The sequence below is a fragment of the Notamacropus eugenii genome, chromosome 4, assembly GCF_028372415.1.
Source record: "Notamacropus eugenii isolate mMacEug1 chromosome 4, mMacEug1.pri_v2, whole genome shotgun sequence".
NCBI classification, from domain to species: Eukaryota; Metazoa; Chordata; class Mammalia; order Diprotodontia; family Macropodidae; genus Notamacropus; species Notamacropus eugenii.
In genome coordinates, this window is record NC_092875.1 from 469,142,793 (window position 1) to 469,167,918 (window position 25,126).

The 25,126-nt window shown below is 40.3% G+C and overlaps 1 protein-coding gene and 1 long non-coding RNA gene across 3 annotated transcripts in view; one reads left to right on the forward strand and one right to left on the reverse strand.

Annotated features, from left to right (window-relative positions):
- The window catches only part of POC5 (POC5 centriolar protein), a 75,118-nt gene extending 68,240 nt beyond the window's left edge, over positions 1–6,878 (reverse strand). For both annotated transcript variants that reach the window (XM_072606378.1, XM_072606377.1), the window contains exon 1: positions 6,756–6,878. The gene's annotated coding sequence lies outside the window, so the exon portion shown is untranslated. The remainder of the gene's footprint in view (positions 1–6,755) is intronic.
- A 13,924-nt stretch (positions 6,879–20,802) lies between these two features.
- LOC140502069 (uncharacterized) lies at positions 20,803–23,525 on the forward strand. The gene is made up of 3 exons (XR_011966516.1): positions 20,803–21,198; positions 22,066–22,141; positions 23,176–23,525. It is a non-coding gene; the product is annotated as an uncharacterized lncRNA (long non-coding RNA).
- Positions 23,526–25,126: the final 1,601 nt, after the last annotated feature.

The window sequence follows — 25,126 nt, forward strand, 5'->3', positions numbered from 1 at the left end:
GGTAGCTCCTTAACCAGCTTAACTAATTGTCGCATGATTCTTTAAGGCCATTTTTTCTTATGTTGTTCTAGACCTGGTCTGGCTTTTGCAGACTCAGGCTAATATTAGAACAAGCTCCGAGAGGAAGTGAGATATTTTGCATTTTTGATGGAAAGGAAGAAATGTTTTTGATTAAAGGCAGTGACATTTGTGATTGTTATAGAGCATATTCAATCATTTATTAAGCACCTACTGTATGCCAGCCACTGTGGTACGGGATAGAAAGAAGAGACAAAAGATAGTCCCTGTCCTCTAATATGGAAGACAACATGCAAACAAATATATACAAAGCAAGTTTTATGTAAGAGAAATAAGCAATAATTAACAAAGGGAAGGCAGAGGAAGGAACACATCCCACGCATGGGGACAACCAAGAGAAAATGTCAGCAGTCAAGAGATGGTCTCTTATTCACGACACATTCAGGAGGCCAATATCTCTGGATCAAAGAGTATGTTTCAAAGAGTAAAGTGGAAGAAAACTGGAAAGTAGGATGGGGCTAGGTTATGAAGAACTCTGAAAGCCAAATAGAGAATTTTGTATTTATTCCTGGAGACAAGAGGAAGCCACTGGAGTTTACTGAGTAGGAGGTGACATGACTGGATCTGCGCTTGGTGAAAATCACTCCAGTGGCTGATTGGAGTAGGAGAGACTTGAGGCAGGAAGATTCACCAACAGGTTATTGCAAGGGTTCAGGTATGAGGTGCTGAGGGCTTGTACCCGAGTGGTGGTAGTGTCAGAGGACAAAAAGGGGCATGTTGCAAAGGTGGAACTGAAAGACCTTGGCAACAGATTAGATATGGTGGGGTATGGGCGGAAGGGATGAGAAAGAGGGAGGAATCCAAGATGACTCTTAGACTGGGAGGCCTGAGGAACTGGGAAGACAGTGTTGCCTTCCACATTAACAGGCAAGGCAGGAGGTAGGCAAAGTTTAGGGGGAAAGATAATGAGTTCCATTTTGGGCAGATTGAGTTCAAGATGTCTACTGGATATCCAGTTCACAATGTTTGCAGATGAGAAACTGGAGGTCAAGAGAATTTGAGGCAAGAACAGTAGATTTGAGAATTATTAGAAGAGAGATGGTAACTAAATTCATAGAAGCTGATGAGATCCCCAAGTGAAGTACTGTAGAGGGAGAAGAGGGAACAAGACAGAACACTGATGGACACCTATGGTTAGAGGGCATGATTTGGAAGAAGAGCAGAGAAGCAGTGGTCAGATAGGGAGGATGAGAACCAGGAGAGGGTAGTATCCCAAAAACCTAGAAGACAGGATCAAGGGAGAGAGTGAGCAAAAGTGACAAAGGTCACAGAGAGGTCAAGTAGAATGGGTATTGAGAAAAGGCCACTGGATTTGGCAACCAAGAGATCACTTGTTAAGTGAACTAGCAGTGCTATTCAAACTGTGTAAATTCCAGGGTTTCTAGTTGTTCTACGAGCAGTGATTTTGCTACTTATCTAGCTGGTCACACAAATTCTGACTTTCAAAGACTGGAACAGGGGTTAAGACAAGGCAGAGCATACAGTCCTTCAACTTGAAGTGTTTCAGTCTCAAAACAAAGTTGTGGAAAATCAATGAACTTTCAGCGAATCCAAAAGTCAGTGTAAGAAACTTCGACTAAGAATGCTGGAAATTCTTTCAAACAGTTCACTTGTGTTAATATACCGTGTTCTTATGTACTTTAAGAATCATGAACAAATATCTTTCTTGTCTTCCACTACTGTGCTGGGAAGAGGTAAAACCTATTTGGGGAAAGGTCAATTACTATCTTACAAATGAATTGCCTCCTTTCCTTTCCCATGCTAGAATCACACAAGATTGGTCTGGCGGCAGAGTGCAGAATCACCTAGCTTATTCTTGCCCTGTAAAACAGGAAAGTAATTTGTCATAGATTTTCCTCTGAGTGAACTTAAATTACCGTAGGAGCCACATACGAGAACTCTTCTGTTCTCCTCTGTGCCTCTAGAAAAAAAAGCAAGATGAGATCTGCCTTTTGTTTAGGAGCGGAGATACCTTTCCCCCTTTTCTGAGGGCACTGACTACTGCCTACATTCATTCTACACACATTCAAGATCCCAGTGATTATTTGCAGGAGGCTCTAATGTAATCTCTTGGTGCCACAAGAAACAATGGAAGGGTTTCAGAGAAACCTGGCAAGGACTTGTGTGAACTGATACAGACTGAAGTGGGCAGCAACAGGAGAATAATTTTATATGATGACAACAATGTAGATAAAAGCAACTTTGAAAAACTGAAGAATTTTGATTGATGCAACAAGCAACCATGCAACCCACTTGAGTGACGGCTCGAGGTGCAGGATGAGAGATTTCTGGACAAGGTCAAGGTGGGAATTTGCTTGGCTTGACTTTGCATTTGCTACGTTGGTTTTCTTTTTCTTCATTTTTTTTGTTGAAAATCTATTACTAGTCCCTTCTCCCTCCTACCTCTTATTAAAAAAAAATCTTTTAAAAGGACGGAAGTAAAAAAAAAGACAGAAGGCAATACAGTAGCAAAATGGGTAAAGTTACATGTTGACTTATGTTAAAATTCCTTAAAAGAAAAAGAAAGGAGTATGTAATAGAGACGCGGAGTATCACGTACAATCATCTTTTGCTATGCTAAGATGTACATGAAGGAACTCTTTTTATTTGGTGTTTATTAAGTTCAAAATAAAAAAATTATAAAAAAAATGGATGTCCCAGTGTTTGGGGTAAGAGGACAGGGAAGGAAATCTTTTGTTTGAAATGATTACGTACCAATCTTCTGAGGCTTGTTACTTTTTCTGCTGGGAGATGACTTTTCCCTCTAGCTTTAAAATTAGGAAATTTAAAGATTACAGCAACAGCTCCTCACAGATTCTTTGTGTTTTCTGGGCTGGTTACGGTGTAGTCAGTTTTAGAACTAAATAGATTTCATACTCATTTCTATCTGGCATAATTTTGTCCTCCCCCCAAAAAATGTCTAATAACTATCATTTTCAACAAGTCTCAGAGAGTACCCCTGATCCCATCCATTAGAAAATACATAAAAATAAAAACTCATCTGGCCCACTGTCAGCTTTCTTTAAAAATTAGTTTTCAGTTTTGCTTCAGTTTCATTTGACCTCTATAGTAACAGACACTAGTCCTTGACTAGTCCTTCCCTGGTACCTTTTCCTTCTTCTCCCTCTTAAATGCAGTTGTTTTGCTAGGTAAACTCTCCATCCTATTTTAATTCAATAAACAATGTCTCTTGTATCTGTGTCCTTTTCATTTTCACCACCTTTCACTAGGATCACTGCAGGGGTTTCTTCACTGGTTCAGAAGAATCCAGCCTCTCAGCTCTCCAGTCTGCCTGACACAGTACTGTCAGATTAATCTTATAGCACACTTCCAGTCATATCGCTTGCCTGCCCATAATGCCTCCCCAATGTCTATCAATTCAAGGTTCAAACTCTAGAATGCAGCATTCAAGGTCCTCTAAAATAAGCTTCCAGCTTTTTTTAAGGCCTCATCTCCTACCACTCCTTTCAACATAGACTCCAGTGAAACGGCATTATTCATTTTACCCTAAACACATTCCCTGCCTTCCCCTCTTCTGTCATGGCATCACCTCCCTGATGTCACCGTCCTCTTCAGGGAAGGAAGGACACCATCACCTTGTTCTTTCTGCCTGGAATGCCCCCCCACCCCCACCCCTGCCACTGTATCTGTCTAAATCCTATTTATATTTGAAGTCCAGCTCCCATACTGTTTCTTACATGAAAACCTCCCCCATCTCCCTAACACCAGAAGATCTCTTCCTTCTCTAAATCTCTAATGCACTAGGTTTATATCTCTCCTCTGCTACCTTTACCATGGGCACCTACTAGCAAAATATCTTGTTTTTATTTTCAGAATTGAATCTCCCAGGTGATGACTTCCTTTCTGTATCCGTCTCTCTAAACATTTGCTAATCCCCTTTTCATAAGAAAGATTCACCTGGGCAGTGTGCCAGGCATTCCTGATTCCATCCCCTTCCGTCTTCTCTGTGCTATGATTCCATGAATCATTCTTTGCCTCCTTCCCTCTCTTTTTCCCTCCCTGACTCATCCCTCTCCTGAGTTCTTCTTTCTCTTCTCTATAAATATGGTTTTCTCCTACCCTAAAAAAGCCTTTCCTTCACCCCAGTGATGTCCCATGACCCAGCGTATCATCTTCTTTCTTCCCACCGCTGCTAAACTTCTAGAAAAAGCAGACCACACTTGCTGCCCCCTTCTCCTCACTTTATCATCCTTCAAGGCCATGCAATCTGGCTCTTGTATCTATGACCAGAAACCACTCTCCCTGAGGTCAGCACTGATGCCCTCATCACCGTATCTACTGGTCATTTCTTCTCTTCTCCCCCGCGGCTTCTCTCTTCCTAGCACCCTCATAGCTAACACTTACACAGCATTTCCTACACCCTTCACAATGGTTATCTCATTTGATTCTCACAACAACCCTGGAAAGGAGGTGCTATTATTACCTTCATTTTCCAGATGAAGAAACGGAGGCAAATAGAAGATAGGATCACAAAGCTGGTTTGTGCCTGAGGTGAGATCTGAACTCCAGTCTTTCTTACTCTAAAGCATTCTATATACCCCTTTGCAATGTCTGGGTGTTCTTAGTATTTGATACTGAAACCATTCATTCCCTTATTGAAATTCCTCCCCTTTCTCTGTCATCCTTCTGCTTTATCCTTCTGCTTTTTCTGTTCATTCCTTCTGTTATGGGGGGTAGGAAGGAGGAAAGGAAAGGTGCCACTTTAATTTATTTCTGCTCCTAAAATAGAAATATTTCCCATGGTTCTCTCTTAAGACACTCTTCTCTCTCATCTCTCCCTTGCAGATCTTACCCACTTGCTTGGTTTCAATGATCTATGCACAGAAACACACAGACACATCTTCACCCCACCAATCTCTCTGCTAAGCCTTAGTCCCTTATTTCAAACTGCCTGCTAAATGTTCTTCCAGTACCTCAACATGTCTAAAATGTAACTCAGTCAAAGTTCTTATTTTAAACCCCAGACCTATGACTTGCAAACTGTGTGATCTTAGGTGAATGTTTAACCCATGGGCCTCAATATCCTCCTCTGTAACATGGGGATAATAATAACACTGTTGTGAGGCTAAAATGAGATATTTGTAAAGTGCTCTAAAAACCTTAAAGTACTATATGCAAGCTCGATATTATTATGGGAAGGAGAAGGGATGCAGACCCTTCACATCTTCTCTACCATGCCCCCAATACACTTATCATTGGGAAACGTCATCACCTTGAAAAATCCAATTAGCCTAGTTACTTACAGATCTGCACCCTCTGCCCCTCTGCGTGGAGGGTGGAGTCATAAACTCCTCCAGCGAAGGAAGAGCCATGAGAAAGCATCTCATTTCCCTGCTCATCTATATTTATTTTGCATCTCTTAGACTTTTCTCCACCATGTCTGGGCACTTTCACTCTTTCTCCCTCCTTCCCCTACTCTGCATTCTGATTTGCAGTTATCTTTTATCTTCAGTCTTAAGAATTATTTATTTATTTTTAGTTTTCAGCATTCACTATGATAAGATTTTGAGTTCTAAACTTTTTCCCCCTTCTACCCCTTCCCCCGCTCCCCAAGAAGGCATGCAATCCGATATAGTCAGCCTTCTTTTATATAGTCTGTAGGGTCGTAAACAGCAGGAACTATCTTTTTCAGATTTCTATGCACAATAGCTGGCACAAAGTAGGCTGTCAATAAACGATGATGGATTACTGGGAAATAGAGGTGATGAAACATAAAAATTCTATTAAAAACACCAAAAGTAAAGAAGGAAGCAGGCATTTATTAAGTGTGCCTACTATATGCCAGGACCTAAGAGCTTTATGAATGTTGTTTCATTTTATCCTCAAAATAATCCTGGGAGGTAGGAGCAATTATTATAATCACCATTTTATGCCTGAGGAAACTGAGGTGGACAGAGGTTAAGCGATTTGCCCAGGGCTCACATCTAAGCTAACGCTGCTGTTACATTTGGACTCAGCTCTATGTGGCTCCAGATCCAAAAGTTACACCAGTCTGACTTTCCTTACTCCGTCTTAACCCCCAGACAAAGGAAAGGCAATGGTGAAAAGCGAAACCTCAACGGAGCTTTCCCGGACCCGGGGTTCTTCTTAATCTGGGGGAGAAGGGGTCTGTGAATGCGCTGAAAGATGACGGACAGACTTCGCACGTGTGTTGGCTATCACGCTGCCTGCCTTCCCTACGGGAGGGACAGGGGTTGGAGGGAAGGGCAAAGGGACTCAAAATTGTAGAAAATTAAAGTTAAAAACGAATAGGCCAAAACGTTATTTGGGTAACTTTCCAGAGAATCGATTTCCTTTGGAATCACGCATTTGAAAACATTATTCTGGGATTTCTCCAGACGCCAAAAAAGTGACCACGAAAAGCGCGAACATTCCCAGTCCTAACCCAAGACGGCCGGAGAAAGCTGACTTCCAGGGGGCGGCGCAGACAGCCAAGGGCAACGAGCCCAAGAAGGCGGCGGGCCCGGGGGCTTAGAGGCCAGGCGACATCATCGCCTTCCGTCGCGTGGGGACCAGGCCGGCACTTCCACTGCCCGGCCACGCAGCGCCAAAGCCGAGCGGCGCCCAGGGCCAGCCGGACCTTCCCTCCTCCGACGCGCTGCCCGGCCCGGCCAGGTAACCGGACCGACCCCGCTCGGGGGCTCCGCACCACCCACCTGTCGGCCCCCGCGCGTGACCTCCGACTCCGGCTCCGGGACCGGCTCCGGCTCCGGGACCGGCTCCGGCTGCGGGATCGGCTCCGGCTTCCGGACCGGCTCCGGCTTCCGGACCGGCTCCGACTGCGGGATCGGCTCCGGCTTCCGGACCGGCTCCGACTCCGGCGTCCGCTGCGGGACAGCCCGGCCCCAGCCGACGCCTGACACTTTCAAACGGCTAGGAGGAGTTAAGGAGGGTGCTCCTGGTTGGCTCTGCGCTTTCAGTAACACGTCTTCCGATTGGTCGCTTTCTTCAGGGGTGGGCCCTTCTCCCGTCCCTTTTTAACCCTTGGCCCGGCCTCACCCAATAAGGAAAGGAAGTAAGGCCGCGAAGGGGCGGGGTTTCGGCGTCCCCGGCTCCAACGCGTTACTAAGGAAGCTCTGTAACGAACAAGGCGTGACCTGGCTGCTGGGCGTGCCCGGTGTATTTATTATTAATTTTTAGGTTATCCCGTTGAAGTCAGGCAAAGCATATTTCTACATTAGTTATGTTGTGAAGGGAAACATAGACCGCAAAAACCCCGACCAAAACACCGCACACACACACGCACAACCGCAAGAAAAGCAAGGTAAAAAACAGAGAGCCTCCATCTGTGTTCACGCACCAGCGGTTCTTCCTCCGGGGATGGGGAGCATTTTTCATCACAAGTCCTTCAGAGTGGTCTGGGGTCATTGCACTGCTGAGAGCAGTTAAGCCATTCACAGCTGATCATCTTGCAAGATGCTTGTTACTTTGTAGACAGTGCTTGTCACTTTGTATCAGCTCCTGTAAGTCTTTCCAGGGTTTTCTGAGAGCGTCTTGTTGTGTTAGGCCTTCATTCTGGAAGAGGACCATGACGTTAGGGAAATGACAGGACTTGAAGTTGACTTTGATTTGAGGGAGGGCGGGCTGTGCGAGGTCACCAGCTTCACTTTCTCCTCCAGACCAATATGAGTCCAGTGGCCTGATGTTAGTCACGACCAGTGGAAATGACCCAGAAGGCAATGGGAGACCCGGGCCCTTTGGGGCTAAGGCCTTCTCGGGTACTCTTTTGGAGTGAGGTAATGCCCATTCATTGAATAGGTCTCTAAGAAGTGAGTCAAAGGATGGCCCCTTTAATAAAACAAAAACACAAACAAACAAACTGGGAGGGAAGACCCTCAGGGTTCCTGGTCAAAAGAAAAACAGTTACTATTTACATTAGCTCTAAGTGTGGACGACCCAAAATATAGCCATTAAGTGGAACTTGGGCAGGGACCTATTGTGGTCCAATCTGTGGTCTCTGAGAAACGATAAAGAAAGAAATAAAGAGAGGGACAGGAAGAAAAGGAAAGGGGGGGGGGGAGAGAGAGAGAGAGAGAGAGAGAGAGAGAGAGAGAGAGAGAGAGAGAGAGAGAGAGAGAGAGAGAAAGTGAAGGAAGGAAGAAATCTAGCCAGTTAGGAAAGAGAGCAGGAGAGGAAGAGGGAGAAGGAGAGAATGAACTGAATTTCTTATAGCACAATAGTATTCATTAGTGACATCATAATCACATGCCACAATTTGTTCTGCCACTCTCTAATTGATGGTCATCCCCCCAATTTTCAACTTCTAGTCACTGGAAAAGAGCTGCTAAAAATATCTCAATATAGACAGATCCTTTTCCCCTTTGTTTTTTTTTTTATCTCTTTTGGGATACAGACCTAGTAGTGGCACCACTAGGTCAAAGGGCAAGCATGGTTCTACAACTCTTTAGGCATAGCTCCAAATTGTTCTAAAGAACTGTTGAATCAGTACACAACTCCACCAACAATGCATTAATGTCCCACTTTTCCCATATCCCTTCCAATATTTGTCATTCTCCTTTTCTGTCTTATTAGTCAATTTAATGAGGAATTAAATTGTTTCAATTTACATTCCCCCAATCAATAGTAATTTAGAGCACCTTCTCTTTTGGCTATAAATATCTCTGATTATTTCCTCTGAAAACTATTCATACTGATCATTCATCAGTTGGGGAATGGTTCTTATTTTTTTATAAACTTAACTTAGTTATCCATATGTTTGAGAAATAAGACCTTTATCAGAGAAACTTGCTTTAAATGTTTTTCACATTTCCATTGGCTAAATGTATTTCTCTCTATCCTATCCCTCCCGTGATTCTGTTCTCTCTCCTTTCACCCTGTCCCTCCTCAAAAGTGTTTTGTTTCTAACTACCCTCTCCTCTAGTCTGCTTTCCCTTGTATCACATGCCCCCCCCCCCCTTCTCTTTTCCCCTTCCCCTCCTATTTTCCTGTAAGGTAAGATGATTTTCTCTATCCAACTGAGTGTGTATTGTATTCCCATTTTGAGCTGGTTCTGATGAAAGTAAGGTTCACTCACTCCCCTGTCTTACCCTGCACTCTAACAGCTTTTTCTTGCCTCCTTTATGTGAGATAATTTACTCCATGCTACCCTTCCCTTTCCCTTTCCCTTTCTCCCAATGTATTCCTCTTTCTCACCCTTTAATTTTTTTTAGGTATCATCTTTTCATATTCAAATCACACCTGTGCCTCTGTCTATATATGCATACCATATATATATATATGCACACATACTGTATACATACAGTATACATTATATATATACATATACACACACACGTGTACATACTGTATACATTATATATATATACTCCTAACTGCCCTAATAATGAGAAAGTATTTAGGAGTTACAAGCATCATCTTTCCATAGATATATGTAAACAGTTTATTCCTACTGAATCCCTTATGATTTCTCTTTTTGGTTTACCTTTGTATGCTTCTCTTGAGTCTTGTATTTGAAAGTCAAATTTTCTATTCAGCTCTGATCTTTTCATCAAGAATGCTTGAAAGTACTTTATATCACTGAACATCCATTGTCCCCTTTCCCCCCGAAGGATTATGCTCAGTTTTCTCCTGAATATCATATTCCAAGGTCTCCAGTTCTTTAATGTACAAGCTCCTAAATCTCATGTTATCCTGACTGTGGCATCATGATACTTGAATTATTTCTTTCTGGATATTTGCAATATTGTCTCCTTGACCTGGGAGGTCTAGAATTTGGCTACACTATTCCTGGGAGTTTTTAATTTTGGGATCTCTTTTAGAAGATGAATAGTGGATTCTTTCCATTTCTATTTTGTGCTCTGGTTCTAGAATGTTAAGATAATTTTCCTTGCTAATTTCTTGAAAGATAATGTTTAGGCCCTTTTTTTGTTCATAACTTTCAGGTAGTCCAATGATCTTTAAATTATCTCTCCTGGATCTATTTTCCGGGTTAGTTGTTTTTCCAATGAGACATTTCATGTTGTTGTTGTTTTTTTTTCATTCTTTTGGTTTGGTTTTATTGGTTTTGATTTCTTATAAAGTCACTAGCTTCCATTTGCTCTATTCTAATTTTTAAGGAATTGCTTTCTTCAGTGAGTTTTTGGACGTCCTTTTCCATTTGACCAATTCTGCTTTTCAAGGCATTCTTCACTGGCTTTTTGTACCTCTTTTACCATTTGGCTTATTTTTAATGTGTTATTTTCTTCATTATTGTTTTGTGTGTGTGTGTGTGTGTGTGTCTCTTTTACCCCCTGTTGACTCTTTTTTCATGATTTTTTTTGCATCACTCTCATTTCTCTTCCCAATTTTTCATCTACTTCTCTTACTCAATTTTCAAAATCCTTCTTGAGCTCTTCTATAGCCTGAGACCAATTTGTATTTTTCTTGGAAGCTTTGGATGGAGGAGCTTTGACTTGGTTGTCTTCTTCAGAGTGTGGGGTTTGATTTTCTTTGTCACCATAGCAACTTTCTATAGTCAGAGCTTTTGTTCTGTTGTTTGCTCATTTTCTCAGCCGTTGACTTGACTTAACTCCTTGTTAAAGTAAGTCTGTGCTTCTAGTATGGAGGGTGTACTATCCCAAGTTTCAGGGGTTTTGTGCAGCTGTTTTCAGAGATACTTCTAGGAACCTATAAGTTTGCAGTTCTTCCAAGGTAGTATCATCTAAAAGAGGTATTTACTACTCTCTGGCCTGTTCCCTGCTCTGTGAGTGACCACAAGTACTTTTTCCTGCCCTGGAAATGTGAGGAGGGTCTCTGTTCCACTGTAGCCACATACTCTGGTTTCCTAGTGCTCCTCCTTGCCCTAGGACTGCCACCCAGGATTGTGACCTAAATCTGTTTATGGGCAATGCTACAGAGTTCTAACACCAGTGCCAGCAAAGAGACCCCTGTAATCTCCTTCTGATCAGTTGCTCAACCCCATTACTATCTGTGGGCTGAGACTTCCAGAAGCAGACCCTGTTGCTGATTCAGTGGCTCCCAAGAGCCTTAATTCTTTATACGTTCTCCCTCTCTAGATAGACTCTGGGCTTCAGTAAGTGAGGCTATTGCTGTCTCTGCTTGGTGTGGAGAGGAAGAGCTCAGGGAAAGTGGGAACAAGGGGATATTCCTGGGGGATTACTTAAGACCCAGAGACTTGGCCCTTCCTCATATGTGGGAGAAAGACCTCTCACACAATGAGTATGACCATGCACAAGACTTGTCTCAATTTCCTTGCTTGTCACAGGTCCCTGGATTAGAGAGAGAATGAATGCTGTGGTCGACAGAGACCTGACCTTGGGGTCTGGAAGATCTGGGTTCAAGTCCTGATTCAGATACTTAACTAGCTGTATAATCTTGGGCAAGATTTGTGCTTTTGTTTCTTTACTTGTAAAATGAGAGAGTTAGATTCATGGCCTCTGAGGTCCTTTCTAATTTTAAATCCATGATCCTAAATTTGAGTTCAAGTCTTCCCCTCTACTCAATCTTGACTCTATGACCTTTGGCCTCTCAGTGCTCTTGGCAGCTCTCTAAGATCATAAATTGTAGGACAGTTGTGGATCTGCATTGGTAGAAGGAGTTTCCTGAACTAATACAACTAAACTAATGAAATAGGATCCAGTAACCTGCCCCCCCGCAAAAAAAAACCCCACCACATAAGTTAAGTAAGGCTTTAAATTCAGTTAAATTTGACAAGCATTTATTGAGGACTAAGGTCTGGTAGAATGTAAGCTCCATGGGGGCAGGGACAATTTGTGTCTGCAGGGCATAGTTCCTAGGAGGAGGAGCCTAGGAGGTGTTTGCTGCATTGAATCATAAGTCTCACAATAGTAAAGCAGAAATATAATAGTATACCTGCCTCAAAGTATTGTTATGAGGAAAGTGTTTCTCAGTTCACGAAACAGAAAGATGAGTAGTTTTCTTCCTAATTAGGGCTAAGAAAAATGTACCTGAGGTCTTATCACTTAACTCCAATGAATGATCACCTTCCTGAGACTCCTGTTTGGTGACAGGCTCTTGCTGTTGCTGAGTTCACTTCAATAACCACTTATTTCTGATGAAATATTGAAACCTGAGTGTTTTCCTTGGTTTCAGCTCTGGGGCATTGAATGAACTGGCGCCCCCCCTGCACAGCTCTCCTGTTGGGATTGAGGTAACAGCTCAGCCAAGAGAAAGGGAGTCCTAGATCTCACCCAGGGGAACGTTCCCTGATGTCCCTAATGTAGCTAGCCAAGGATAAGGACATGATGGGGAATGCCAGCTTTTCTCATTTCAGCTTCTTCCCATAGTCTTTTCATTAAGTGACTTGAAGTGAGTTGGCATCTTTCATCTCCTTGAAGCTGGAAGCCAGAAGCATCTGAAGTGACTGCAGAGCCCAGAGAGACTCAAAAAGACATGAAGAGACTCATAGAAAGTCTGAAGACCTGAAGATTCTTCCCCCATAAATGAAAAGCAACCAGAAGTTTAATTTGAACCTGAAAATCACACCTCCTAGACTACTATTTCAAGGAACAGATAGATAAAATTCTGGTTCAGTGCCTCCTGTGTCTGAGGGGAGCAGAGTGCCCAAGCTTCCAGCCCTCCCCTCCTGCTACTCCTGGCAGGAATTAACGTTTCCCTTGGACAAGGGTAGGAGGAGAAGAGACTAGAAATGCCTATCCTGCCTGCCTTTGAGCACCCCATGTCATATGTGGGTGACAGATCTTGTAATAATAAATAATAATAATGTTCATTTCTGTAACACTGTGATGTTTAAAGCATTTGAGAGACAGAGCTTTGGGTAATTTAATCATTTTATTAATAAGGCTTATATGTTATTAATAAAAGAAGTCAGTGGCATTCTTGAATGAGTATGGTGGTAGGCTCACAGTTTATATGCCCTTGGAAGAGCAGGTATTCCTGAGAGGGGTAATCAACTCTGAGTGGTTAACAATGAATGAAAAATGAATATTACAATGAGGGTCTTGAGGTACAGGGGGAAAGGAGGAGGGAAGAAAAAAAAGAAAAAAGGAATTTTCAGGATAACTTCATTATGTATTTGAAAGAAATAACAAGTTGTGCATCATAGATTTACAGTTTCATGTGCAATCATCTTTTTTATTAGACTCTATTTATACACATTACTGCTAATTCTGGTGTCTGGGTTCAAGTAATACAAATCTTAGCCTCTTCCACATGACAGCACTTCGGGTACCTGGAGATAATTATCATCTCCCCTTCCCCAACCAACTCTTCTCTAGGCTCAACATCTCCAGTTCTTCCAAATGAACCCCAGTAAATGAGAATGTGAGAAGGGCTTGTTTTTCTCAGCAGCAAGTCCTTGTAGGAGATGGGTCACCAGCCAAAAATCACTTAAAATAAATAAATGAATAAACAAACAAACATTCTAATGCAGAGACAACATGTACAAGGAAATGGTAGCCTGGTAGTGGACTGATTAGTGATTTGGAGGAATATTGGCACAGTTTGCAACACTTGAGCCTGTCCGTATCCTTTGAATCTTGGCCTTATAGATTTTTGTTAGTGCTCTATGTATCTTAGAAATCAGGTCCATAGGAGAAATATTTGGTCCAAGGGTTTCTCCCCACCACCTCGTTAAGTTTTCCTATCTGTGCTGTAGGTAGATTTCAATCTGTTGTAATAAAAATTTACATATTTTATCTTATTTTATGCCTATCCCTTGGGAATACATCATAAGCAAAAAAGGAGACAATCCCTAGTGACAGCTATGAAAGGTACCTGATCTGGATCTTTTCTACTTTACTTATGGGATGACCTTTTATATTCAAGTCACAGATCTATTTTTGAGCTTATTGTGGTATATGTGGAAGAGGTTCATATAAAACTAATTTCTCTCATGATACTTTTCATTTTCCCAGCAGTTCTGGTCAAGAAGGGAATTTTTTCCTAAGCAATTTATGTTTTGGAGTTTTATCAAACACTTGCTTGTTACGTCCAGTTTCTGATTCTTCCTTATCTGGTTTGTTCTACTGATTTCCTTTTTCTTTTCTCCCCCCAATAATAAATAATCTTTATGATTACTGCTTTGTACTTGTGGTATCTCTTGCTACTGTGTGAGCGAGTCTCCCAGGGTCCTACAATCACAATATCTCCAAGAAAAGGATAAAGCCCAAGAACCATATGGCCACATCGAACCCATGGGTCCATGTCAGGAGGAACAGAAGAAGCCTCATTGCTCTGCCGTGGTGCTGCCTGCTGCAACAGACCTTGAATCTGTCATGGACAAAAACCAGAAAATGCCCATAACAACACTAACCCAGCATGAGACGAAACTTGTGGTGTGCCCCCGTCATGGCAGTCGTTCTCTTTCTCCTCCTTTTCATATTTTTCCTGCTGGAAGTCTTCACTTTCTTGCTTCTTGATGCTTTGTCTTGTGAATATTCATGTTGTTAGCCCAGCTGGCCGCAATGATGTCTGGGCATTGAAGCTGTAGTAGAAGCATCCATCCGCTAAATGTAGCTGTTGGAAAACTCAGTGCAGAAAAGCCTGGGGCTATGTCTATTCAGACATGTTCCATCCAAATTCATTGACCACACAAGTAGGATGGGTGAAATATAATCGATAACTCTTAATAGTCGAACAACTCAATAAGGTTATTGAGTGTAGTGCCTGTTTTGTTTGTGTTTTTGTATCTATAGTGTTAGCACAGTGTCATGTACATAGCAGATGGTTGATGTTTAACAAATCAATGTTTATTGCAGATAAATTTTGCCTATGACCCATTAGAATTGTACCAATGACTTATTGCCTACTTTTCATTCTTTTTTTGTCCTTGTTTTCATTTGGTAATGATTTTTCTGTTTACTTACATTGCGAGTGTCTCGAGGGTGAGGACTATCATATTTCTTTTATATCCCCTTAGCATCGAGCATAGTGCTTTATACATAGTAGGTCTTCAATAATTATTCACTGATTAAAACAGATCAAGTTATGTCAAGCCCTTCTCATGTGGAATGCATTTTTTTTTCACCAGCTCCCATGCATGAGGGAAATATGTCCTGAATCAATCTTTCTGGTATTTAGCAATTCACCCAATGTGGTGCTTAGTACTTCAGAGCTGACTCTAGATGATTTTTTGGGATTCAAATATCTGGTATTTTGACATCTGCCAAATTATGCAGCATACATATTTTCAATCAATTGAATTGATGTTTTAATGAGTACTGGGCTATAAGACCCAAATAAAGTGTCTGTCCAAGAATTGGGGAAAAGAATCAGAAGTGACATTTTAACTATGGTAAGGTAAATACATTATGCTTATCTATATGTGTAAATGTTCCCAAGAAATAACCAAACTTTTAGCATTTTATTTCTCTTTTACTGATTTGGAAACATTTTACTAATAAAATAGAATGCTTCCTGAATCTAAACAAGTGGGTTTGGGGTACTGGAAAGGAAGGCATCTGTTTAAAATAGAAAGAATGTAAGATGACCTGTAATCTTGGAAACAGTAACAAGTCTATCACACAGAACTGTTTTGACAGACAATGTTGCTGAGAGTTGAAGAGTATCAGAAAAAAAAGGAGAGTTAGTAAGAATTTGTTTATCCAGCATTATTCAAGGAAGAGAAATACTATTTGGCAGACAGAAGTATTCTGGTCACTTGCTGTATATACTGTAATGAAGGAAGAATAATTCTTCAGATTCTGCTACAGCAGGATGAAATTTACCACAAGTTTATTCAGCTCCCTTTGATTCTATGTTTATCCAACAACTTTCTGGTTACTAATTTGGTTTCCCAGGTATCTTAATATTGGGAAGAGGATACCTTGTTTTAGTCTCTAGAAAGGCTAAATCTTTACTTATCAATAAATCAACAAACATTTATTAAGCTCCTCTTGTTTGTCAGACTCTCTGCAATACTCAAGCAAAACAATACAGATGTGAGATAATGCCCACCCTCAAAAACTTACATCACAGTGACAGTGGTGCAATGTGCTTGTTGATAAGTGAAGGTGTGGTATATCTAAAACAAACACAACATGATTGGGGGAAGTCAAACATCACTAGCAACGAGGGGCATCAGGAAAAACTTCTTGAAAGAGGTGCTAGAGGTAAACCTTGGAGGAAGCTAGAAGATAAAGAGGAAGGTTTGGGGGAATGGGGTTGGGAAAAGGAACGTCTTGTCAAATTGGGAGCAAACAGCCCATTGGACTGGTATGTAGAGTGCAAAAGGGAATAATTTGCATTGAGATTCTGTCTTCTAATGATTTATAACTGATGCCCAAGATTGGTTCGTATGGTTCTGTCCCCTAGAATCCAATCTCCCTTGAGGGAAGTGATGAAACCAAGCACCTGCAGACTTGAGGCTATGGATGAGAGGTTGATCCTGTGGTGATCCCATTAAGGTGCAGATACTCTGTCCAGAAGCCCTGGCTGAAACAACTTTTGTACCTCTCTCTTTACCATCTTTAAACTCAACAGATGTGTTTCAAAAAATGCATAAAGCAAATTTTTGTAAAACAAGTCATATTTTATGCATATTTCTATTAAAATGGAACACATCTTCCATATAAAAAGAATCTTTTAATAGATTTGAGTTGTAAACATTTGATGGAGAAAGTTTAAGATAGTGGTAGGCTCATGGCAAAGTGGCAAAATATTAATCAAATTCATACTTTAATTGAAAAAAGTAAGGAAAATCATCAGACCATATACATGTGACTTAAATAATATCCATTATGGATATGAAATAGAAGTGAAGAATAAATTTAAAGAATTACATCTGGTAGATGAAGTACCTGAAGAGTTATGGACAACAGTTTGGAATATTGTACAGGAGAAATAAACAAAGAAAAAGAAGACCAAGAAAGCAAAATGGCGGTCTGATGAGGCTTTACAAATGGCTGAGGAAAGAAGGAAAGCAAAAGGCAAAAGAGAAAAGGAAATTGAATACAGAATTCCAGAGAATAGCAAGGAGAGGTAAGAACTTTTTCTTAAATGAGAAATAAAAAGAAATAGAAGAAAACAATAGCATGTGAAAGACAAGAGATCTCTTCAAGAAAATGAAGAACATCAAATGAATGGCTCATGCAAAAATGGGCATAATAAAAGACAAAAATGGTAGGAACTTAACAGACACCAAAGAGATTAAGATGTTGCAGCAAGAATGCACAAAATAACTATACAACAAAGATCTTAACATCACTGATAACCTTGATCTTGTGGTTACTGATTTAGAGTCAAACATTCTGGAGAATGAGGGCAAGTGGGTCTTTGGAAGCATTGCTCACAGTAAGGCTAGTGGAGATGATGGAATTCCAGTTGAGCTATTTTACAATTCTAAAAGATGATGCTGGTAAAATGCTGCACTCAATATGCCAGCAAATTTGGAAAATTCAATAGTGGATTGGAAAAGATCAGTTGATGTCTCAGTCTTGAAGAAGGACAGTGTCAAGGAATGTTCAAATTATTAACAATTGCACTCATTTCACACATCAGTAAGATTACGCTTAAGCTTCTACAGGCTAGGTTTCAGCAATATATGAACCAAGAATTACAGAGGAGCAGATTGGTTTTCAGAGGCTGAGGAACTAGAGACCAAATTGCCAACATTTCACTGGATTATGGAAAAATCAAAGGAGTTCCAGAAAATCATCTATTTCTTCTTCAGTCCTCAAAGAGATAGGAGTATAAGATTATCTTACTTGTCTCCCGAGGAACCTTTATACAGGACAAGAAGTAGCTATTAGAACTGAACATGGAACAACTGATTGGTTTAACATTGGCAAAAGGAGTATGACAAGGCTGTATATTATCATCTTACTTATTTAACTTAAATGCAGAGTACATCAAACAAAATACCAGTCTGGACAAATAAAAAGTCAGAATTAAGGGTTCTGGGAGAAATATCAACAATCTTTGATATGCAGATAATACCATTCTGATGACAGAAAATGAAGAGGAATTAAGAAGCTTCTTGATGAGAGTGAAAGAGGAGAGTGTCAAATCTGGCTTGAAGCTTAACCCACACAAAATAACTAAGACCTTGGCAACTGATCCTATTACTTCCTGGCAAATAGAGAAAGAAAAAATGGATGCAGTGTCAAATTTTATATTTTTGAGTTCAAAGATCAATGCAGATGGCAAGTGCAGTCATGATATTAAAAGGTACTTGCTCCTTGGAAAGGAAAGCTGTAGCAAATCTGGGCAGCATACTAACAAGTAGAGACATCACCTTGCTGACAAAGGTCTGTAGAGTCAAAGGTACAGTTTTTAAAAATTATTTTATCTGTTTTCAGTTTTCTACAATCACTTCCATATATCTTATATTTTTTTCTCTTCCTCCCTCTTCTTCCCCCTTCCCTCCCCAGTCCTTCTCCGAGACGGCATGCAATCTTATATAGGTCCAACACATAGATTCCTATTAAATACATTTTCACCTTAATGATGTTGCATAGAAGAAAAGGTATAGTTTTTCCAGTAGCAATGTATGGCTATGAGAAGTGGAGTCTTAGGGTAAATGCTACAGAATTGATGCTTTTGAATTGCAGTGCTGGAGAAGACTTTTGAGAGTCCCTTGATTGGCAAGGAGATCAAACCATTCAATACTTAAAGAAATTAATTCAGACTATTCACTGGAAGGTCAAATAATGAAGCTGAAACTTAAATACTTTGGCCACTTAATGAGAAGAAAGGACTTCTTGGAAAAAGATCCTGATGTTGAGAAAAATTAAAGGCAAAAGGAAAAGGGGATAGCAGAGGATGAGATGGATAGATAGTGTCATGAAATCAAAGAACATGAACTTGGGCAGACTTCAAGAGATAGTGGAGATAGAAAGGTCTGGAATGCTATGGACCATGGGGTCACAAAGAGTCGGACCCTACTGAAAGACTAAACAACAATATGGTGAATAGAGTGTTCTGATTAATTTTCTGGTTCACTCAGATAGCAGAAAGCTCTTTTTATTTCAATCTTTATTATTAAAAACCCTTCCAAAACATATATCTGAAGGCAATTCAATCTTTTTTTGACTCAGGATCCTGTAGTTCCCCAAAGCTTATCATTCTGAGAATTTATTGTACAATGCCTTAGATATATAAGGTTTGAAATGACAGATTAAGTATATATTGACTTGAGGATATCCTCTACAAGATTTTTTTTGAACTTAATTTCTGATATGATGAGTTTGGATCATCATTAACTGTGTTTTCATTTATTGTGTATGTATGGCTACTTATTTGCTTAAAAAACCCCCACAACTTATTTTTATTGATATCTTTTGTTTTGACTTCATATTTGTTTCCAAATCAATATCTGCCCTACTCCCTGTGTGAGCTATTGCTTATAACAAAGATTCAAAAAAGGAAAAATCGTTTATCAAAACCAACCAACAAATCAGCTACCTTACAGTATATGTAATATTCCACACCTGCAGTCAAACACCATTGCAATGAAGGAAGGGAAGTACATTTTTTCAATTTTCTTATTTTATGGAGCTGTGTGATCATGAGAATCATACAGCACTCAGTTGTTTCTTCTTTCTGTTCCTTCCATGTACATTGTTAACAATTATTTTGTATATTGTTTCCCTAGTTCTGTTTAGTTTACTCTACAGAATTCTCATCATTCCCTGAATCATTTATATTGACTCTTTCTTAAGGCTTAATATTTCATTGCATGCATATACTATAACTCATTTATCCTTTCTCCAAATCATGTTCACTTATTTTAATCCAATTATTTGCTACCTCGAAAAGGACTTCTGTGAATATTTTGGTGTATCTAATCAAATCGACAAGTATTTATTAAATGTCTACTATGGGACAGATACTGTTGTAGGTGCTAGAAATACAAAGAAAAATGAAACAGTTCCTACCTTCAAGAAGCTTACATTCTATAGGGGAAGATAAGATATGCATATGTAGTTATATATAAAATAGATATTCAGTGATAAGGAGAGGCACTGGCATCTAGGGGGATTAGGAAGGATAGGTAGTTACGTATCCATTTATACAATGGATGGAGTGCTAGATGGCGTCAAGAAGACCAAAGTTCAAATTCTGTCTCAAACATTTACTAAATGTGTGCCCCTGGGCAAGTCACTTAACCTCTTTCTGCTTCAGCGTCCTCATCTGTAAAATAGGGATAACAACAGCACCTACCTGGCAGGATTGTTGTGAGGATCAAATGAGATAATTGTAAAGCACTTAGCGCAGCGCCTGGCACAGAGTAAGTGCTATGTAAATGTTAGTTATTACTGTCATTCTTACTGGCACTGGGGACGAGCAGTACAAAGGATCAGTCATAGTGTTGCGTTGCGGTGGAGCCCTCTCAAAGAACTCAGAGTCAGACTACCTCTAATCCAAGGGTAGGCATTGATTGAAATTGACGCCTCTTATGAAGCGGGCTAAGTTCCAAGAGGAATCAGCGACTTTGGATAAAGCAAAATAGATTTTTTTTAATAGGATAAAGATGTAATTACATAGCAGAAATTATGAATATTAAAAAGCTAGGAGGAGTTTGTTAATGGATTAGGTAATAGGGGAGGGGTCCTAGCCACAGTGGAACTATGCATGTGATTACCCACAATGCATAAGGAAAAACTCATTTGGGGAGGTATGTATGTATGATAATGACACTATAATAAGTCTCTCTACATCACAAGTTCACCTAAAGGGCACCTGGTGGTACTGCTTTCTGATTGGCTGACTATTGTGGTTCTGTCTGAAACTAGATGGATGTGGTTGTGGTTGAGTGCATGGACACACCTGCTGTTTCTGTGGGAAATATGAGGAATGGGTCTGGGGGCAGTGGCTAGCTAGAGCAGTGGCTGGGATCCCATCGCATGGACATGCCTGGTGTTTCTATGAGAAATATGAGTTCATGGACACACCTGTTGTTGTAGTGAGCAGTGAGACACAAATGAGGAAGTTAGGATATGGAGTCAGGAGTGAGGAGGGGTGAGTAGCTAGGTAGGGTCAGGGGGCCTGCTGCTCAGTGGGGCCTGTATGGAAGTTAGAATATGGGAACTGGGGGCAGCTTTATTAGGATCCCATCAGTAAGAGATGGAGCACCTGGTGTGAAGAACAGTAAGGAGAGTTTGAATGGAGTGGACAAAGAGGAGTCATGTGTAATGAAGCTAGAAAGCTTGGTGCCAGGTATGAAAAGCTTTCCCAAAGAGGAATTTATATTTGCTCCTGGAGGTTAGGAAACTGCTGAAATTTACCGAGTAGGGTAATAACATGGTCAGATCTGAACTTTAGGAAAATAACTTTGGCAGCTGTGTGTATATAAAGGATGAATTGGAGTAGGGAGAGACTTAAGATGGGGAGATAAATTTGGAGGCTATCCCAATGGTTCAAGAGAGAAGGGGTGAGGGTCTGAACTAGAGTGATGATGGCTTTATGGATGGATAGGATGGGGCAGATAAAAGACATTATGTAGATGGACGTGACAAAATTTGGCAACTGATTGAATATATGGGGCAAAGGATGTCACTCAGGTCATGAACAAGGGAGATTGGAAGGGTGATAGTACCTTTGAAAGAAATAGGGAGATTTGGGAGGAATGAAATTTGGGGAAAGATATCAAGTTCTATTTTGAATATGTTAAATATTCAAATTTCAAATTTTAAAATTTTAAAATGTAAAATTTCAAAATTTATTTGAAATCTCTTCTGCCTCATTTTGCCCATTAGATCTATTCTAATTCTGAATCTTTCGATCATATTTTTTGGTCAGTTAGAAACAAGCAGCCTGGGGAAAGTGCCATGAAAATGTGTTGGGAAAGTCTAGTGTTGGCATTATAAAGTGTGTGATTATATGATTAAAAAGAGTTCTTTGTCTCTACTCCTTGGACCCAGACATATTTCAGAATCTCTAAAGCTGCTATTGGGGAATGAAGCTTGGATTACTTACCCTAATCTGGAGTTAGTCTATATTATACATTTAAAGTTTAGAGAAGTCTTCTATTTGAGATGCATGATTGTACAAGTTTTTCAAATGGATTTAATCTTTTCCCACCAGGCACTTGAGTGATAATCAGGAAGCAGGAAAATCAAGTGCAACAGCTCAAAATCTACTTCTTGGTTCTGGTTGTCAGGTAAATGAGACTTACTAAGTGACTTCACAAACATTCTTCTTTATCTATTCCACCAATAGAAAAACTGATCCCACTGTTTATGCAAAAACATTAGCAGGTCCTTCAGTTCAGAGGATTCCTCTTTTAAGGAGGAGCCAGCTCATATCATGGTTGTATTTTTATTGTAAGAATTCATATCTAGGAAATAAGCAAATGCTATAAATCAAGGCTTGAGTTATTATTTTGTTGATTGTTTAGATTTAAGAAACTGATGGAGAAAATGTTAAAAATGCAGCTAAAACTTAAAAATGTCACGAATTTTGGAAAGCCAATTGTCAAACACCTCTTGTTCAGTTTCCACTGAACTATGGAATCAAACCATTCTCAGAGGACTTTTGGATGACCTGTGCTCCTCTGGACCTCAACTCCGAGGATGACCTTTAGGAGATCCTTGAACATCCATACAGTCTGAAAACAAATACTAGACCTTTGAAGTGAACCACAATTTGTGCTGTATAATGGGCATATGCCTTAGACTGTGACTTACTTTAAAAGCCTAGCGTTTGGGGGTCGGCTTGTACAAAAATACCCAACGTAGTGAACTGTTTAATCCCATCCCAGGGATTACTAAATTTTCAGTCTATCCTGTTTTACAACTTTGAGAAAACAAATATCCATTTTGTCCTTAACCCTGTGGATAAGAGATCAAGTTGTTGTTGTAAAGTAATGGAAATAGAAGAGTTCATTTCCTTAGGCCTCAAAGATATTTTATTCATTCAGATTCTCACTTGCCAGCTCGACTGGGTACAACAATCAAATGCAATCATGCAGATAAAATAAAAGGGTGGGGGGGAAGTGATGCCATCTGGACATCTGTAACCTGAGTTCTGGATCCAGAGGGAAAAAAGACAGCTGGAATATTATTAGCAAAGTAATAGATTAAATGGTTCTTAATGAGCAAATCTGCAAAAGAAACCATCAAAAGAGAAAACTTTATTAGGACGTTTGAAAATACTTCTGTGTTTTCCACAATCAATGTAATTTTGTTGTCCCAGCCAGTGAGTCCCTACAATACCAAGAGGATGAGCCTGAAAGAGATGCTGATGAAAGGATGAGCACATTCAGCTATGCCCAGCAGTTGGAAATCTTGACCTCTGTCTTTCAAATAAATTTACAATCGAGTCATAGAAAAATATAACCCGAGGAAGACAAAACTGAGTACTTTACAAAGAGTGAAGCAGATCTGACCTTGAAGGTGGCAGACTATGCTAACACAAGACTTGTCTGAGTTTTTATGGATTGAAAGAAAAAAAGCAGAAGGGAAAACAGAAAAAGCTTTTATATTCAATTACTTAGCACAAATCTAGCAACTGAAAAGTCTGGTAATAACAGTAAATACATATGGGAAGAGTTATTAGAATTTTATTACTTTTAATTAACATGTGAGCTCTTTTCTATTTATTTCCCCAACACTAAATGAACACTTTTTCATTCTTTCATTTATTCAAACCAGGACGTCACCTTCATGATGTCATTGGTGCTGTTCCAGAGCAAAGAACCCACACAAGCAGGGAGAGCTGTACTGCAGAGCTGGAGGGACCTTCGAGAACATCTAGTCTAAGTCCCTCATTTTACAGTGATAGAAACTGAGGCCAGGCACTCAATCATAGAGTTCTATGCATGAGAGCAAGGCTGTGAAATACGGTTCTCTGACTGCAGAGTAATGGCTCTTTCCACTGTACCACCACTCTGTGAAACTGACTCCTACTTTAGGGGGTGAGGAAAATGCTTTGTAAATTTTGACCTGTTCATACGCAAAAGTAGGGAGCCTGCCACGACATTCAATATTTCTCCATTTGCTATAACCAACGGTTCCGCATATGGATGGTGTAGTCTGGCTGGTGGAGAACTTGTATTTTCTTGGTGTTAATTGTTGGGCTAAAATTAGCACAAGCAGCAGAGAATCGTTCCATACTTTGTTGCATTCTCAACCTCAGAGACTGTACTGAGTACACAATCATCTGTATACAATAAGTCACACACTAATACTCCCTCCAGTGTGTTCTTAATGAAGAGTTTCAGATACAGTAGTAGCAGCAATAACAATAAAAACTGCTTATAGATATCTCCCATGAGTCCTACAATGACCCTCTAGCATAGGCACAGGAAAATAGATCTTAAACACATGTAGTTTTCTCTTGTGTGAGTCTGGCAGAACTCTCTACTTCAGTACTTCCAAAGTTACTATCAACAACACACATTTATTAAGTGCTTACTATGTGCCAAATAGAAGCAGTTATTTGGCTCAGTGGACAGAGTGGATAGAGTGCTTACCTGACTTAGACACTTAACTAGTTTTGTGACTCTGGGCAAGTCACTTAACCTCTCTTTGCCCCTGGAGAAGGAAAGGGCAAACTATTCCAGTGTGCTTGCTAAGAAAAGCCTATGGACAGTATTGACATGCTATGGCCCATGGGGTGATGAAGAGTCAGACAGGACCAAACAACAATGTACCATCTATTCTACTAAGCACTGAGGATATAAAGACAGGCACAAATACAGTCTTTGGCTTTTTTACAGTCTGAAAGACTGTAAAATATTATGAGAGGCAACATGCAAGAACTGTGAATGTATATGATATAGACAGGATAAATGAGAGGGAAGAATTCCCTCTAAATTGGGATGCAGTGGGTGCAACTGGAGAGATCTCTTTCAAAAGGTGGAATCTCAGCTGAGTCTTGAAAGAAGTCAGGGAAAGGGAAGCCAGGAGGTGGAGCCCTGGGGAATAGAGGAAAGAGAGAGAAAGAAAGAAAAGAGAAAGAAAAAAAAAGGACCGGAGGAAGGAAGAAAGGAGAGAGGCAATGAGGAAGGAAGAAGGACAGAAAGGAAGGAAGGAAGGAAGGAAGGAATGAAGGAAGGAAGGAAGGAAGGAAGAGAGAGCTGGAGTTAGTAGGTAGAGAACAGGGTGTGAATAAAACAGTAAGAAGACCTTTTTGCCTGAATCAT